The sequence below is a fragment of the Diachasmimorpha longicaudata genome, chromosome 2 (genome assembly GCF_034640455.1).
Source record: "Diachasmimorpha longicaudata isolate KC_UGA_2023 chromosome 2, iyDiaLong2, whole genome shotgun sequence".
Classification (NCBI taxonomy): Eukaryota; Metazoa; Arthropoda; class Insecta; order Hymenoptera; family Braconidae; genus Diachasmimorpha; species Diachasmimorpha longicaudata.
The window spans coordinates 4,975,450-4,994,317 of record NC_087226.1 but is presented as its reverse complement, the minus strand read 5'-3'; the positions used below and the strand labels follow the sequence as shown (position 1 = coordinate 4,994,317).

General features: G+C 36.3%; 1 long non-coding RNA gene across 1 annotated transcript in view; it reads left to right on the top strand.

Annotated features, from left to right (window-relative positions):
* The first annotated feature begins 63 nt into the window (after positions 1–63).
* LOC135172640 (uncharacterized) overlaps positions 64–18,868 on the top strand; it is a 66,168-nt gene continuing 47,363 nt past the window's right edge. The window contains exons 1-2 of the long non-coding RNA XR_010301147.1: positions 64–135; positions 8,346–8,475. This is a non-coding gene — a long non-coding RNA (uncharacterized LOC135172640). The remainder of the gene's footprint in view (positions 136–8,345; positions 8,476–18,868) is intronic.

Sequence of the window (18,868 nt, the reverse complement as noted above, 5' to 3'; positions counted from 1 at the left end):
CCATCTTGCCATTCCCCTCCACTGCACACACATGGTCCAGCTGATGGCAGTTTCCGAACGTTGCCGCGCCTCATCACGCCATCGCACACTGTGAACATTTCCAATGGAAGTTGATAATTTTAATCTGCATAAAAGGTTTAATTTTTAATCAATAATCTACTACCTAAAGACCTCTTAACCCTTTCACTTACTGTTGCATTGAAATTTTCAAAATTTCGACGGAAAAAAGGTCCCCTTCGAGTCGAGTAGATTTTATTGATTTTCTGTCTTTGTGTTTTATGTTATTTACTTTTTATTATTAATTTTTTTGTTTGCATGAATAATTTATGTAATATGACGTTGATTAGATTTCATTTCCAAAATATTTACTGAACGAAAATATTTTCTTCATGAAAAATTGATAAAATGAATGACGTTAGGAATTTTTTTAAATCTTTGATGAAATATATTGAAATTAGGATTTTTGCATTAAATACCAGATTTGTAAGCAATAAAATAGAAACTTGCGACGGGATCGAGGAAAATTATGTATTAAGTCTTGGAAAAAATGTGGGTAAGCTGTAAAAACATGGATTCTATGAATATAATGTATCAGTCAATGTTTTTTAGATCATATGATTATAATCGTCGCCTTCGGTTCTGATTAGAAATTCACGTCAGTTGAAAAAAACTATTATCGGCCTTGCGACATAATGTACTATTACATCATAGGGTCGCCCTCGAGGCGGATTTTAATTACATTAGTCAGGAAATTCTTAAGTGTCCCTAGAACCCGCAAACGTTGAATTTGTAACGTCAATTAATTTGATTAGAGTGGGATTTTCGTCCTTGAGACAGGGAACGGTGCAGGTTACAGGAAAAAACTAAATGTAATTACGAGTGTGGAAATAGTATATTCCGCCACACGTGCGGTAAAGATTGTTCACGAGTGCCCGGAGAAAAATATTCCGTGAAAATTACGTATTATTTTTATAATTTTGGAATAACCTCTGGCGAAGGAAAACTTTCCTCATTTTTTTTGGAGCGTTCCGTAATTTTTGTCTACAGTTTCAGTGAAAAATTCCATAAAATTTCCAACTACTGTAATTTTTATGGAATATTTCTGTCCGTCTACCCATTACAGAATCGCCTTAGAAATTTTATGTGACAACATCATAATTTTTAATGCACGATTCAGATAAAAATTATCAAATGTTTGAAAAAAATTCCACGTAAATTTGGTAATTTTGCAAATTACGGAAAGTATAAATAACTTTTATAATTATTAATATATTTTTCCCTTCGCCTATTACACAAAAATGTTAACCAAAAATTTTTGTTCCTGCAAATGAATAAATTGCAGTCCAACTCCCTGTCATAATTTCCTTCATCAACATTTATTATCCAGTTGACGTGATATTCTAACATTATTTCCATTCGGTAAATCCTTGCATTTGGGGAATGCAAGGATTCCCCTGACATCCGCCGATGAACAAAGCAACTCGACGAATCTCTCATGATGAAATCGAAAAATGCTCGCGCTACCGAAAAAGCCAGCGCAAGTTTAAAAGTTAAAAATAATCGCGTGGTAAATGAAACCGAGTGAGCGTTGAGTTGTTTGCGGGGATTATTTGGAGCCCACGGAGAGGGTAGTCGGGCGTCATGTTGACTCGCGGTTGAGGCAAGAGCCCTTAGAGAATGCGCAGGCAATTCGGCGCCGGGTGCGACACTGGAGGGGACGTCCGACGGCCATCTTGCCACACACTTTCATCATACGGCGATTCTCCCTCTCTCTCCGGCCGATGGACGGCCTTTCCCCAGCTCCGACGGTTCATCTTTCAGTGATTCTGTTTTACTTGACGCTTGCGCTTGATTTTTTCATGCTTTTGACTTTTCACGTGTTCCTTTGACACGTGCCGCCGTCTGATCTTTAAGGGGTAACGGAAACACTCGCAAAATTATGATTTTTCAACCCCTTTTTTGCCGGTTCTTCGATTCTCTCCCAATGGACATTTTTCGAATTTTTACGGAGGATTGAGGGTATCATGAGGATGGAATTAATTTTTATTTTTTTATTTTTATTTTATTTTTTTACGTTAAGAATAATATTCAGCGCTTTTTGCTCTGTTATGTTGATGTAAATCTTTCGATAAAATCTCTGGGATTTTCAGTGGATGGAATCGAAAAAAATTAGGTGAAAAATTGTAATGTTGTGACCGCTTCGGTTACTCCTTAAAACAACTCGGAGTTATTTTTTTTAATCGCAATAATTGAAGGATTAATTGGACACGAGAGGAGAAAATACTTGAACCTCTTTATGTTTTCAAATTTGGGGAATTTAACAAAATTTTTTGGTTCTTTGGCTCTTCTGCTATAAATTTTATAAAGAACTTTTAAATGCGTTTGCATGACCTACACAGTAGTATTTATTGTTTCAGTCTAATTATTCCCGGTGGATATCTACTTAGGTTTAAATTATCATAATCATATTACTCTAAAGAAGGAGTATTTCGTACGTAATCTTGAATGAACTCCTTCAATAATTATTTCGTTTTTCTAAAGTTCTGATTTTCTTGCGGGAAGAATTTCTATGTATTATTTACTGCTCATAATTATCGCAGGAGTTCATTCAAAGTTATAATTAACATGATCAATTCTTAGAACAATATAATTGACCCAATTTAAATGAAAGATTGAAGAAAATCAATACTTTCTTGAAGTAAATGGATATTTGGCAAAAATATTTTTTGCTCTCAGCATACTATTAACATTATTTGCCCAATGATCGATCTCTAAACATCTCAATTAAAATTGATAATTTGTTGAGACAATTTTCAAATTCAAAAAATTTAAATTCATGACTTTTGGGCGTTGTAATGATCTTCTATTAGAAATTTCAATAGTTTAATAGTTTATTGAGACATCTTCGTTCGGAATTTGAAAATCTCACGGAAAGTTGTGGAGTACCTTCCCAGCTATTGAATCCACCCAACCACCCCCTCCCAATCCAGAAATTTACCACTGAATTGGCACCTGCGAATGGCTTTCACGTTCCTCCGAATACGTGGGAATGAACTTTCCTGTTAATTCAATATTTTGCTGCGTAGCCTCGTAGGAACGACGTAAAAAAAGTCACAAAAACTTGTAATGATAACGCGGCGGTTGCATTCCCATGCGACGGCACATAATAACGTGACAGACGCCTCGAACGAAGTGGAACGGAAATTGCTCCGAACGCGTTATCAACAGCTATGCACTGTAGTTAGCTCAGTAAAATCAACTGAGTACAGCCCCAAACGTAATCGACACTGCATAATAAGGGATACAAAAACACTTTTACTTTTCACGCATTAAGGATGCCCACATTAGTCGCTTTTTGTTGGACATCAGACAATGTACAATATCATTAAAATTACATTTCGCACGTAAAATTTTTTATCATTTAAAATTTATTGGTAACGATAAATAATTGAAATTGTTTATGTTGTGGAACTCCTTAATTTTCAAAGTATGAAATCGATTTCTCGTGAATTGAATTTTTATAGTCGACAATTAAACGTTTAGTAATTATTCTTGAAAAGTGCTTGTGATGTAAATAATTGTAATTTCTAATTTGATGCAATAATTTTCTCCCAACGAATATTTTCCAATTCTTTTTTGAGATTTAGAAGATTATGAGCTGCATGGAACCCTAAATTTCGAGGAGATCCTGAAATTTTGTTTTATATGAGTTTTGGATCTTTAAAAAAATTATAAATGGGAAAGACAATTGTAATGATATGGGAAATGGGTCTCATAATTTTATAAATAATTGTGTTGATTGAAAATGGCCGAATTTATATAGTTCGCGATATTTAAAGTTTTTAATTTCCCCAAAACTTCGCGTTTTTCAAGAAAAAATTTTTCACAAAACTCATTCCACTTATTTTTTCCGAAAATTTCAAGTTTTCATGAAAGTTTTGATACATCATATCGCCACGTTCTTCCAAAAATTTAAACAATTAACGCGACCAGTCCCCAACTTTTTCTTCAACTTTTTTTCTCCCGATTTCCGTTCTCGTCGTTTGGACATCAGAAAAGCGTTAGAAATCAGTACGTAATAAATCCGTTGATAAACTCAACGCACTAGAAAAATAAAAAAATGTTGAATGTTGTGTACATGACAGGCGGTACGCGTAAGGTTTATTTGTTGGACAACGATCTCGCGTTGGGGTTCGCGAGGTCATTTATTCTCTGGTTGTGTTGTGGTGTCGATTACAGACACCTCCATGACTCTCGTGATTATTCTTATCGAACGATAGCTCGTGGTTGTTGGAGTAATTCAACAACACTTGTTTGCTACTCACATAAAAATTATTCATGTTAAATTTATCTAAATTATCACATGTACAAAAATTACATCGACTGTTACGAGTTATCACCTCAAAATTCTGGACAGTCTCTTTATTCTTACCATTACCGTTATAAGAAGATTAATTGTTTCGTCATGAAGATATTTTTCATTAATTGATTTCTCTGAAATTTCATTCTTATGGTTACAAAAATCCAAATGTATTTTGGCCTATTTTTTAAATTAAAAATAAAGCAGTAAAGTTATCAGGTCAATAGACTCTTTTTTAAAAAACACATTGAATGCCATTTAATTTAATTGAAATTGTTTTGCCTCCGAAAATTCCCGAGGAATTTGGACGTCAGGAAGATATTCCCTGAATTTTCTTTACATTTTACTAATTTTATTTACTAATTCAAGTAAAAGTGTCTTCTTTTCAAAGAATAAACAACTTCAAACTTATATTTCTTTACATTTTGTTCTATATAATTATCAAAATTGAACAATTACAAAATTAAAAACTGAAATAGTAAATGCCTCAGTCAAACGACTGAGCCACCAGTGATTTCAGAACTTTATCGGCTTCTCTCTTCCACAAATAAAAATAAAAAAAAAATCATTTAGATTGGATTTTTCCCGAGCGTCGACACGCGACACTGCGATATTTCCAAAAGCCTCTCGACCGCAACGTTATTGTACACCGACTCGAGCCAAAAAACGAGCGAGTGGAGTGAGCAAACGAGGTACGTAAGATCGATGGGATCAATATGCAATAAGTCCTGGCCTGGACTGTCCTGCAGTTAATGGAGAAACGTGGAACAAAATAAACAGGAAAAACGAAGAAGAAAAAAAAAGAAAGAAAAACAAAGGCATTAAATGTTCGAGTTTCTCTTTCTTCTTACTCCTACCTGTTTACTTCCTACGTTTTAACTCGGTTACAATTTAAAATCCATTTATCTTCTTTATGATTCGTCTCGCGCAATTTCACAATCATGAATTAAGTACTCGGGGGTAGCCAAAAGGCGAATAAAGAACAAGCACTTTGTTCTCGTCTTATCGTTGATGGTTTTTTTTTACAACGCAAACTGGCTTGCGGTGTCACGCAGAAATTATTGAATTATTTATTCTAATTTCGGCCTTAGGCAATGCCTAAAATGAATTAATGAGTGTTTTCACTACTGAAATAACAATGTCCTGTAAGTTTTTGATATGGCGCTCATATATTTTGCGAAATTAATTAGAAAATAATTATTTTTAACGCACATTTGGGGAAGACTTGGCTAAATGGTGGCACTCCGCAGCGACAAAGTTTCGGTAAAAATTAATATTACTAGCACTTTTTTATTTTATTATTAATAGTTTTTTAATGGTACTCTTACTAATTTTGGCTTCAGGAGAAATAATTGTTATTCATAATCGCGTTATGTGCGTTTAGCCATTGCTGAACTTGGAGATTTTTTTACCCTTTTTTATTATTTCATTTATATAAATTTGATGTCTTGGTCGATGTTCGAGCTCTCAGTTTCTATAATTTTTTAGTTTTAGTTCTTCTTGTACATAAACCCACTGCACCCGTGGTGGGAGTTGTTTTTCGAAAGAAGATTTTTTTCTCTAATTTTGCAACCACTGCCGTTACCCCTTAAAACAAATTTAAGAAATTGAAATTAGGAATTAATACATTTAAGACATCTTTTGGTTCTATGAATTTTTTTTTTTGAATGATCCCAATATTGAGTGTCTCAAATGTTTTCCAATTGCAAAAAAACCTGTTTCCACAATTTTAAGATCTATTTTACCGTCTTAAAGTAGTTCTCGATCACATTTGCAATCATCATTTGCTCCTCAATTTAATTACCATTGTCTCATGGTAATTACACTCAACACAGTGTCTCATGGGTAAACCAACATTTTCTTTATAATTAAAGACTAAAATCTGAATATTCGCTCATTAGACGTTAAAGAGATCCACCAATTTTTCCACACTTCGTAAAAGTTAATCCACAGCTCGGCAACCATTTCTATTATTTGTTTACAAGAAGGAAACATTTACAACAATATCAAAACATTCCAAAATTTAATTCAAAGCGTACCGACAACATCCGATTTTTCCTCCTACAATTAGTCCCAAAATTAGGCAAATGAAAATATTCAAAATCCGCGTTGATGGTCGGTGAAATACCGATCTAAGGGTAGAACCTTAAGACATTGAGACATTCAATCCCAGCTTTCGCCGTAAAGGGAAGTGAACGGCAAGCAAAATGGCCATTTTGATAAAGGTGAGAAGTACTCTGGGGTTTCAGTATTATCGTGCTTGAGTACTTTGAAGGCAATTTTTAGCATTGGGGTATACACACGAGGGGGGAGGGATGGGACTGTATGGGGGGGCATTTCTCGCGTACACATTCGGCTGGAGTGTTGGGAAGCCATGCCGTTTCACGTTGGACGAGGTCGGGAACTCGTTGCCATATCAATATACCTAAGTGAAATGATACGAGTCGGCCGTAAAGACCGACAGTAATGACGCATTAGGGGGTTGGCAGGTCGATTTAGTCGGCTATCAAACAACGGCGACTTTTTATTGGACTACTGTGGCACGTGAGGAGAGCGAGATCGTTCTGTTGAGGGAGAGAGAGAGAGAGATGAATGGGAAAAAAAAGGATGAGGGATAAACTTAGTCTCAAAAATCTGGCTCTCCGGTGCACTCGACGCGGGGGAATGGACACTTTTCGCGGACATTTCACGGGTTTTATTGGCCAGGCGATGCATTTAGGGGTGTCACGCGTTTGCTGACGCCGAAATGTCTGCGTGGGCTTGAACGCGATGGTTTAGGGTCAGCTGAGAAAAAATAAACAAAAGGTGAGGGATTTATTGAGTTCAAGTGCGAGGATTATGTGGGCGTTGTTGCTTGACATTTGATTGAAAATCCAAATGGTTTGGAGTCGGGGCCTTTTTTGATGGTTTGTAATTATTTGAAGTGGTTCACGAGGTGAGAAATATAATTGGGTGAATCGTAGTGATTTGGAACCACCAAAGGGCCCATTTTTTATTTGAAAATCTGCGTTAAATTCCTGGTAGTGGGAAGATTTATTCAGTAGAAATTACATAATCGTTTGGTAATTGGATGTCAATGGGATTTATCGAGTGCTGGGTAAAAATTATCTTGCGATTTGAGAAAAATAATCTGGTTATTGGGTAATTTTTCTTCAACTCAGAGAGAAACATTCAGGAAAAATTATGGAGAAGTTCCGTAACTCGGGAGCGAAAATCGGATAAAAATTGATTAGTAATTAAATTCCTAACGAGTTATGTAATTATTAGGGAGCTTTCTGTACTTTGTATTCGACCCTTCCTGATTTTTCGAGCACTTTTTAGTGAACTATTTCTTTCCGTAAAACGGATAAACAATGTCTGCTAAATAATCGCCGAATTATACTCAGCGGAACGGTAATTTTCTCTGAACTGCGGCAACACAACCAAATTACCAAACGACTAGAGAATTTTTACTAATTTTTGCTCTCCATTTAGCGACATAAATTGGGACCTTTTAAGGTATTTCATGTAAAGCTTTTCAACCAATAAAATAAATAGAAAATTCGGAAGTAAAAAAAATTGAAAAACTAAAAACTCAAAGAATTACAAATCTTCAAAACTAATATTTTTGTAACGTCGGAAGTAATAACTCTGGACTTTAACGAATGTCCTAAGCAAAATCGACTGAACGACGTCCATTTAATCCTCGATTTCCCTCACTAATAATCCCCTCTTTCTCATTCGCTCGCCACTCGCGTCGACCTCTCCTCCACCCCTTCCCCCTCCGAACTCGTGATTATTAATACAAATTATGAATATTTTTTAAGTGATTACTCCAGTGCGATTACGAAACCTCCCCCGCCCCGTTCACGATCAACCGTTTCATGAGAATCAATTGATTCCCATGACCCCCCACACTTTCTCATACTTCACCCTTCCTCCCCAATCAACAATTTTTTCCCTCCAAGTAAAATATTATTTCATAAACATTAGTTTCTTACCTCAGGAAACTATCGAGGAACTGTTGTGCGGGTGCATGTGGCCGATGGAACGGTCCGAGCGAAACTAAACTCCCAGCAATTTAACCCCACTAGTCCCCGGCAACAATCCAAGCTTCGTCCTTCAACCAGCATAAGGTAAAAAAAAAGTTTTTGCAGGGTAGAAAAAAAAGGGGGGCCTCAAATGTGGGTATTTGTGGTGATTGCGAGGTCAGACGGTCGAGGTGGAGTCTATGGCTCTAGTGTGTCCGTCGGCCGAGGCCCCTGGGGCCCAATGCAAGAACCGTGCAGGTTCTTTCTTACGACCCTTTCCGGGGTTCCGCAGTCGTAAAAATCACTGAGGCCCAAACCAGTGTTGTCAAGTGGGTCATTTTTATCCTGAAAATTTGAGGATTTTTTGACGGTCGGATATGAACTCAGTTTTTCCAAATTATGGAGATTAGGATTCGCAAAGTCCTGGCCCTTACGATAGTTCCAGCCCTTGATAATTTTGAAAACCCTTTTAATTAATTGTTATGGAAGTCTTCATCTCTTCCGTTTTTGTTATCGAATCATGAAATTGGAGGGCGGGTTGAAACGATTTTCAGGCCCTTAAGACCCTTTCTACCCTTTCCGACTGTTTAGCTTCTTCTAGCTATTGATTTCATTGAATTGCGACTTTGGAAATCAATCATTTGGGGATTTTAGTTTATTTGAGGGCTTTGAGCCCTTGCGACACTCTTAGCCCTTGATGACCCTTTCTGGGGAGATTTTGTCTTGATTGACTACCCGATTTTATGAGAAATAAGGGAATTCTGGTTGACGTGAGCTTCTGGACCTTTTGACATTCTAACTCGTATGGACCCTACAGAACCTTTTCTCATACTTTTGGAAATTTCGATCTTCGTCACGTCCCATTTTTTGTCCAAAGCTCTGGCAACACTGGACCGAACAACCCTACGAGCAATAACCGGTCACCCCGTTGAACAGTTTTTTACCGATGACCTCGTCACAGACCCCCTCCCCTTATCCGTGTTTTTAGGCTTCTTCTTTAACAACCCTTGAGACCTTGTCCCCAAGACAAACCGTAAAACCTACTACCTACTCTGTTGCAGGAAATGCACGACCCCTGTTTATTCTTTCTCCGTGAGTTTTTTACCTAAAGAAATCCTTGAATTCCACCCAATGCGTAACCAATCCCAGAGGTTTTTTAACGGTGACCGGCAAGTGACACTGCTGGAAGGGTGCGAGGGTGTCCTTGGGTGAAAGGTATTTAACCCATCGGGAGAATACCAACTGCGTGACACTTCTCCTCTTTTTTTACGGTAAAAGTACTTTCTTCAGGTATGTGGGACAGCATCGAGATAGGGGAGGGTGACTTTTTTTTCAGTTTTGAGTTGACAGCGACGAGATCAGAAGTGCTCGGTACAAGTGAACATTTACCGAGCGTTCGCGGTGAGTAAGTTTCCAGTGTTCACTTGTTACTATTTTTTATCACGTGCATATTCATATAAAATTGGTGTTACGAATGAGAAAAATAACTAAAGTAGATAATAATTGTGATAATCAGGCAATGAAAGGTTATCCCGAATTTCAATTTGAACTCCTCAATTTTTTTCTCAATTATTATTGGCATCGATTTCTGCAAATGATAATTGCATTTGTTTATCATTTATTATTGAATAAAAATATTCACGACTCAATAACATCGACTTCGTAAAGTTAGAATCTCATCTAATTCTCGGTAAAATGAATTTGCTTAAAAATTCAAACGTGAATTTCACAGATCGCATTCAATTTTTAAGTTTAAGAACTTAAAAAACTTCTAAAAAATTCTTCAGACATTTGAGGAAATTCTGTTTGATTTTTTTGTCAGACATAATTGTTAATTTTATGAAATTGGACTGATCGAATAATCCAGTGAAAAAAATTGAATAGAAATTTTAAAATGTTAAACATTCTGTGGAATCATTGAGGGAAATTGTTTGGCGCTAGGAATTGCTCAATTTTCCAAAATTTATACAATTTTTGTTGTTTGAACATGACCACTTGCTGAATAAACATCTTCCATCAGTAAACGGATAAACCCAGTACAAAGGAGTAACTCAACCGATTGTAAACAACATTATATTCTCTGATTATCTCCACCGTAATACACATAATACGCGATAAGGATATTTTTCACGCCCCTCTTATCCTTGACGTACGTGAGAAAACGCGCAGCGGCGAGTGATTTTACGATGGCATTACCGATATGACTTTTGCACGTCCATGGAGAATCATAATTGATTTTGCCCCACACCTCCAGCTATCCAGAAGTGCTTAATTACAGTTGATCCCGCGTACTGTGTTACCGCATGATCCTTAACCTTCGATGTAATAAACCGCTCTATTACGATTCGTTCCGCCACGCGGAGGGTATATCACTCGTTTTCACAGACTATCGGAGGTCTTTGCTGGTGCTTTTGCCATGAAAACGAAAACTCGCCGAGAAAATTTCACAAAGAAATTGAAAATAAAAAAAAAATTGAGACCTTTCCACGCACTCAAAAAAAATTGCCTCTTGACAGGAATATTTACCGATCACAGGGAAATTCGTTTGGCGTTAACATGTGGTATGGAAATATCTATATAATTTTGATGGCGGCGAGTAAATGAATTTGGGAAAATGAGTTATTTTTTTAAGGTACGAATATTGATGGAAATTAATTAAATACAATTTTTACGGTTTTACGGCGCACTTGACCTTTAGGATTGTCAAAATTGAGAAAAAAGTGAAATTTGACAAGCACTTGGTTAGTTAAGAATTGAAAATTATATTGGAATTGCATTTGCTGAATATTTCTGAATTTCATAATTTTTTTTGAAGCATCGAATTTTATGTAAATTTGTAGATCATTGCAAGACCCTATTGTGGCAATATTTTAATACATAAAATATTGATTGATCGAGACGCAAATAATTATGCATTTATTTTAAAATATATATTGCCTCCCCATCTAATTCCACGCAGTGGATTAAGCAAATTTTATTGACCAATAATAATATTAAAAGTCTTCGGCGGAAAATTCTCGTCTACTTTTTGAAATTTTTTTCTCCTTCAAATTCCCTGTTATTTCGTTACAAATTTATCTCCAATTTCAATTTCAAGGATCCGAAATTCCTGTAATATTTTTCCTCACATTAAAATCTCAAAATAAAGAATATTTTACCTACGCGAAACATTTAAAATTCCGAAAAATATTTTATAAATTTTAGCCACATACAAATATTTAAATTTATGGCGAAGCATTAGGACATGTCGTTTTATTCAAAATCCAATTGAAAAATGTCTCATGTACAGAATCAAATATTTCTAACTTTATCGAAAAAATTGTTTAATGCCGGGATAAAACAAGATTTATCGATATGAACACGTACACCAATACAAGGGATGTTTGAGTTTGGTGGTGGAATAGGGGGTGCGTTGGGAGGACGGGGCCTTCTCCCTGCGGTGATCGTCAATCAGAATTCCACGAATTAGCGTTAACGGGTCGTTATTGCCGCGTCCATTTGGCTAGTGTACAGTTTGGCCGTGGATATGAGGCCATAGATTAGCCATATTCTGGCCTCTATAGGTACCATGCTCAGTGCACAGACCCGACGGAATCCGGTTAGTTACTGTCGTGTGTTACAGAGCTCTCCGCGTGCGAAAAGCTCTCGCACCCTCCGCACGACCCGCCTGTACTTGCCTTATTCGCATATATTCTTGTACAATAACTATAGATGTGCGTTATTTGACGGTTAAGAGCGGTAGAAAAATTTTATACTCCTTTCCTGTCAGGGAAATTTCTTTTCATTTGATTTTATGAAATATAAACACTTTCATTCGATTGTAAACTGGGGGGGAATTTTATTTGTGAATTGGAACTTTCCTAAAATTGGCGCGCTCGGCAAAACATTTTTAGGGGATGAAGTGGAAGAAAAATTATTGAATACAGTAAGCTAACAGGGGGTGAATCGGTCACTCGATAACGTGATTCACGATTCATAGACTCAGAGAGAAATATTTGTTAAAAATTACGAAACTAAGTTTCGTTACCGATTGCGAAAATGACTTAACAAATTTAAGGTTGCGTCGTGTGGAACATTTGCTCGACATTTTTGTTTAAACTTTTTTGACGAATAGTTAAGAAGAACAGCTGCAAAATGATCGCTTCCTATTTGAGATCGTCCGTTTTGAACTTGAGATAAAAAATTTTGAAATTTGGGGTCATCTTCGGGTTTAAAGGGTGCGTCAGGGATTATAATTCTTAAATAAATCAACGACCCGATATTTGTTTAAATAAAACTTCTGTGAAGTAGAGACTGCGCCATTAAATAGATCCAAAAAAAAATTTATCGGGTGACTGTCTTGGTCTAGGAATTCTAAGAATTCTTTTCTGTAGTTATTCTAGGATTTCATAAATTTAAATGATTAAAAATATTTACAATGGAAAATACATAATTATATGTTAACTGTTCATACACAAATGTAATCCATTAAGTAAAACAAGATATCGTGAGAATATTGTGCCTTAATCTGGGCCGTTTTGACGCCCATAAACAAACTTTTTACAGAGACTGTCGCGCGAGGACACCCTTAATATCCTCCTATAAACTTTGAATACCCCCCAATCGTCCGCCGATTGGATTGTTCATTGCACATGTGACTAAAAATCCCCATGAAAATTTTGTAAAGCTTGTCCCACTTGAAAACTGTTGTGAAAACTCGAAATAAATTCAGTTTTTCTCAGTCGATTTTTCTTGACTTATTCTGGGATGAATCGATCTCATCACGAAAACTCTGACGGCCCACGTGAAGAGGAATAGGCAAGGAGTACTCCCCCAAACCGAGGGACCCTCCGAACCCGTAAATCAACGGGGTCCTGTGGGGATCCCGCTGAGCGATGGACAGAGGCGAAACCCTCCTATTGGACTCCGGTCAAGGGGGAGGAGGAATTCAAGAGAGATGGCTACCACGATCGTCACCCCATTACAACAGTTGTATATACGTCCGGATAAACCTGGGTTTATCGACACACATCCGTACACGAAGGGATGATATTTGAATTTTGCGTTTGATCGGGGGCAGATCCGGAGAATTTATTTTGGCAGAACCGGATGTCTTACGCGGAGAAATATTTAGTAAAAATTACTGAACTCGCATTCACTGCACTGATCGCAGAATCGGTTGGGGAGTTTTACGTGACAGTGTCGCAATTTTTCACTGACGATTCGGATAATAATTACGGAATTGTTCATAAAATTCCATAAAATTTACTGCAACTGCTTTTTGTTTTGGAATTATCGAAAATGTACCTAATTTTTAGGAAATATTTCTCTCTAAGTAAAAATATCGAGGCAACTTTTGCACCTTCGGACGGATCAAACTCCAAATTTTATCATTTTTAATTGTTAAATTTAGCAAATTAACTAGAACACCTGCGCCAAATTAATGTACATCAAACTAATTAGAAAATTGAACTAAAAATTAACTAGAGAAATCGAAAACTTCTCTCCATATGATTTAGGCTATTACATTAGCTTTATTTGATAATTAACAAACAAATGTTATTTGACAGTAAAGTCGAATGTTCGAGTTAATTGTCATGATAGCATATATAACATATATAAATCCAATTTTTAAACTTAAAATAAATGCAATAAGTAAATATATAAAATAAAAGACAGAATAAATAAAATTATAAAATTATCCTGGCAAAATGATTTTTTTCTGTTCATTGTTCGGTAAAAGCTGAATGCGTTTATTGGGAAATTTTGCTACAGTTTCATCCGGCAGTTGAGGCTCTATAGTGACAGTGGGATGACATATCCGGGGAGAGAACACTGGATTTTTTACCCTCTCTTTATTAATACAGTGAGCTTTTATGGTCTCTTTGGAATTCGAGGGGAATGAAAAATCCTGTCACGCATGGCTAGGGAAAGTACACCATAAGTTGGGGTGAATCTTGGGATTACGATGTATTGAGACTCCCATCGACCCTTGATTCATTTCTAAAACCATTCTTTTGTCCCTACGTGACCCTAATGCGTGTTCCTTCACGACGAGTCTCCCGGATTCAAAAGTCCTGCGATATTGAATAGAAAAGTACGTCCTCAAGCGGTTTTTATTTCAGAGGTTAGACACAGTATCATCAAAACCAGTCCATAAAACGGGGTTTTCAAATGGGATGCGATCGAAACATCGAAATAGTTCAATTTAATACATCGCCAGCTTCGTGAATTACTTTTGCTGTCGCATTTCGTTCTGTCCGACCGGAAATTAAATTTTTCAAATTAATGTCAAGTGAGTTCAAAAGGTTAGAAAAATATCAAAGAATTATTTTGGACTCCAGGTACTGTTCACTTCAAATTCTCATTCGTCTCAAATTTATGAAAATCAAATTCTTCTAGGACGAAATGCGAATTACGTAATAAAAAAGAATTATTTTTAATATGAGAATTACTGAAAAAATATGAGAGACTTAACACGTGAGATAATTTTTGAAATACGAGTTTTTCATTTTTCTAAAATTCAATATTATGCGCACGTAACTACAGAAAAAATACAAACGATAGTTTGACAAGACGAATTCAAATCCCGATATCTTAATCTGTACAGAACATTCACACAAAACTTACCGAACCCTTCAAAAAAATTCTCCAACAGTTCCACAAAATTTTTCCCAACCAAATGTCTCTCCTAAAGTTTCATTCAATATTTATCCCCCCTAAAAAGCTAATAATTCTCTTTCCTGAAATGTAATGACTTCATAATATCAGAAAATTGATTATCTTGACATAACACAAATCAAAACCGGTGCACCAACCTCAGATCATCAAGACCCGAAAAACAAAGATAAAAGTATTTCTCCAGAACGACTCATTAAAAAATTGAGAAAAAGAAAAACCAACAATTTTTCTCGTCACACAACAGTAGAAAACATCGAAATTAGTCATCCATTTGATGAAGATTAACGCTGATACATTTGTCAACGCCAGTCCTCGCCCTTCTGCAGTAAAAAAAAAATAATACCACCTATTCTTTCCGTCGATATAGCCCGCTAAATCGCTCTATCACGAGAGCTGTGTAAATTTAACTCATTCGAATGAGATCATCGATTGTATTAAGTGAATTCCCGTACGGGGCGAATCGTAAATGATCCTTGCGTGCCATCAGGCCTTTCCAATTGAATCTCGCGCGTTAAACTGCAATATTGCAAGTTATTTATAGCCACTACAGCAATTATCACGCAGACTTGCAGCCGGGGGTGGGGGAGGGGAGGTTGGATGAGGGTAGGAAGGGGTGAGCGGGGTTGGAAGACAAGGGGAAATGCTCTCCGCAACTGAATGACTCGGCGATCAAAACAACAGTGGCTACTTCTTTAAAGCAGCAATTTATTTAATTTGAAATGTTCAACATTCCCATTAACATCGGCTTCATTATATTTTTTATAATTTAATCGAGATTGTGGGTAGATATGTACATGAGGTATGGGCCTGAGACGCCGTTGGCTGGGGGGATTCTGGATGGAATGAGATAAGAATTCGGGTGAGAGAGGTGGAGGGACTCGATGAACGGAGAAGACTCGCTGGACCAGTCCGCCATTTTGGAATACTGAGGGCCATGCAACACGAGAACCATGAAAACTGATGCCACAGCTCTTTGTGTTGGGAATTTAGATATATTCGAGTGTTTTAATATTTTTGTTTAATTGAATTCACGTGCTGGGGATGATTGTCTTAAGGTAATGCACGATAGAGTTAGATTTTAGATGCACAAATATTTGGGATTCTTTTTAATGTCAAAGAAAGATTTTTTAATTCTTTGAATCGTGACCTTGAAAATTGTTGGGTTTTTTATGTGCGCAGTATAGTTTTACTGAGGGGCAGTTTAAGAAGGAATTAACGTTGATTTTTGAAAGTTATTACTCGAGGGCTTGAGGGGATGAGAGAATTTTTGGAACTTTTGATGCAAAAAATCTTTTAGTAATTGGCTTTTGTGTCGGGGTATGGACAATAAATATTTAAGGGCGTTGTCTGGTTAATTTACCACGTGTTAGTTTTTTTATAATTTTTTTTTGGGAGAATAAACAATTCGTGTGGATAAAAAAAATTCATGGGATCCAAAATTTATCAATTTACCATAGACGACTTTTTGAGATTTTAAAATTAAGTTCTGTTGAATTTTTTACGTCAAAAACCTATTTGAAGTGCGTGAAGATCTCGAAGGAAAATGTTTAAAATCCTAAGTCGATATTATCCAAGTGTCTAATTGAAACTCTTGAACGATTCAATTTGAAATTAAGGAACATATTTATTTAAGACTTTCACGAAGACTTCAATATCTTCGTAATTCCATGTGAATTTTTTTAAACCTGAATTTCGAAAGCGTTATTGGGTAACTTTCAAAAAGTTCCCAATCGAGACTTACAAAATTATCAAATTGAGACGTTACAAAATTATTTGGAAACTTCCATTTTACCCCATGTCCAAACTGTTTTATTACGAAGCAAAATCTCTGCTGACTACGATTCGATTTCGACTGTTTCTAATGGAGAAAAAATTACGAAACCGATGATTAATAACTAATGGTGTTCAAATTGTGTTTGTCTGATCAAACGATTCTTCATATTGACACAATTTTAAAAATAAATTAATATTCCTAATATCAATATTAATAATATTAATATTTGAATTGTTCTCATTCCCAACAATAATTCCAAAAATCTCAAAAATTTTCCTGGAACACGTATTTCTCTTGAAAAACTCGATATGACAAATTGAGAAAGACGATGTGATTAATCGAAGCTAGTGGTTTAACCCCCACACATAGCGAAATTAAAGAGAATAAAAAAGGTTGAATTTGCGTCAGAGCAGAGCCAGCGATTTTGGGAGTGCCACCGGCTGCAGGTTAGGACCACCAGCTACATGACACCGCGTATATTCCCCACTTATCGCCGATTATTGCTGGATAAGTGAGTGGACCCAATTAAAAGGGTAATAACAAGCCTCTCTGAACAAACCGCAGAAGTATCCATTTAGAATTTTGAGAGTCCATTCCATTCACACCCGAAATTTCATTTATATTCTCAAGACCCTCAATGCTCTCTGCTTGTCCGCCCTAACGACTGTTTTCCCATCGTCAGTATGAAATGTTTCTCGGTCTCTTTGTTAATGAAAATCTTGATACGTGATGGGAATAACGATCAATCTTCTCCAATCATCCTTTGAAGAAAATTATGAATAGATTGGGAAACTGATGTTCCGTTGGACGCGAATCGATTTACAATTCTGAATTGATTGAGACGTTGAGGTACTGCTTAGCATTCTGACGTGTCACATTCTTTCAAACTATTTTCTTCCTGCAGAGAACAACTGGAAAACACAGTTTCGTGTTGCAATAGGTAATTGAATTGCGACTAGAATTCTTCAAGTCGCGTGGGAAAAAATTAAAATTTTGAAAATGAGGAGGAAGTGATTTATTTCACATATTTCCAGCTAAAAATGTCGAATCTCTTGAAATTTTGGTGTATTTGACTTTCGAGTCTACCTAACAATCAAAATTATTGCATAATTGATAAATTCAGGACAAAAATTCTCTGATTTTTTAATCCAGTGAATATTTAGTCGGACGTGGTGTGGGATTTTGGTAATGAATTTGAAACTCTACCGGCCATAGAAATATTAGTGATCATATGACATGGAATATCGAATTATACTGACCTTCACAACAAATTGCAAATATTTACCCAACATTTAAAATTCAAGTGTATTTATTTATAGATTGATAGTAGTCAAGCTAATTAGAAAATAGTGATGGTCGTAAAATTGCATTTTTCCTGCCAATAATTCTAACTTTTCTACCGATAAATCCGATTATAACAACAATAATTTAATTTTCATTAAAGATATTCAATTTTATTTTCCCAATTACATTAATTTCCCAGGGCAAATTCATTACCGGTCTTCACATATTTAATTTCCCGACACAGCAAATTGTTTCTCTCCGTCGGAGAGTCTCATCCCCATCTTCCCCCCCATTTTCATTCACAAGTTCCCCTAGAACATGAAAAATATCGCCAAATAACTACTGTCCATCCCTATTTATCACCCCCAAAAAACCAGAACGACTGAAATAAAAAATCCCCACGACAAATTTGCAAAAAATTACCCTGACCTAATACACCTACAATATCTAGACGATCCCTCCAAACATCTTAATTCAACCCCCAAAACCCTTAAATTTAATACCTCAAACGTCTTAATTACCCCCGCCGTTATCCTCTTATACGAAATAATCAAAATTCTGAATCCTCTCCCACCTCTCCTGACCCTCCTGACCCCATCTTTCCAAAGACTTCCACGGGAATTATTCACCATTTTTCTTGCTGTATATTTCTTCGAAATTTTATCTCCCATTCACTTTCTCCCGTATCACTTCATGCAAAAAATTATACGATGTGATAAAAGGCGTAAAATGTTCAAGGAGCGTGGCCGTCGGACGACAAAATCCCCAAACTGGTCCCTG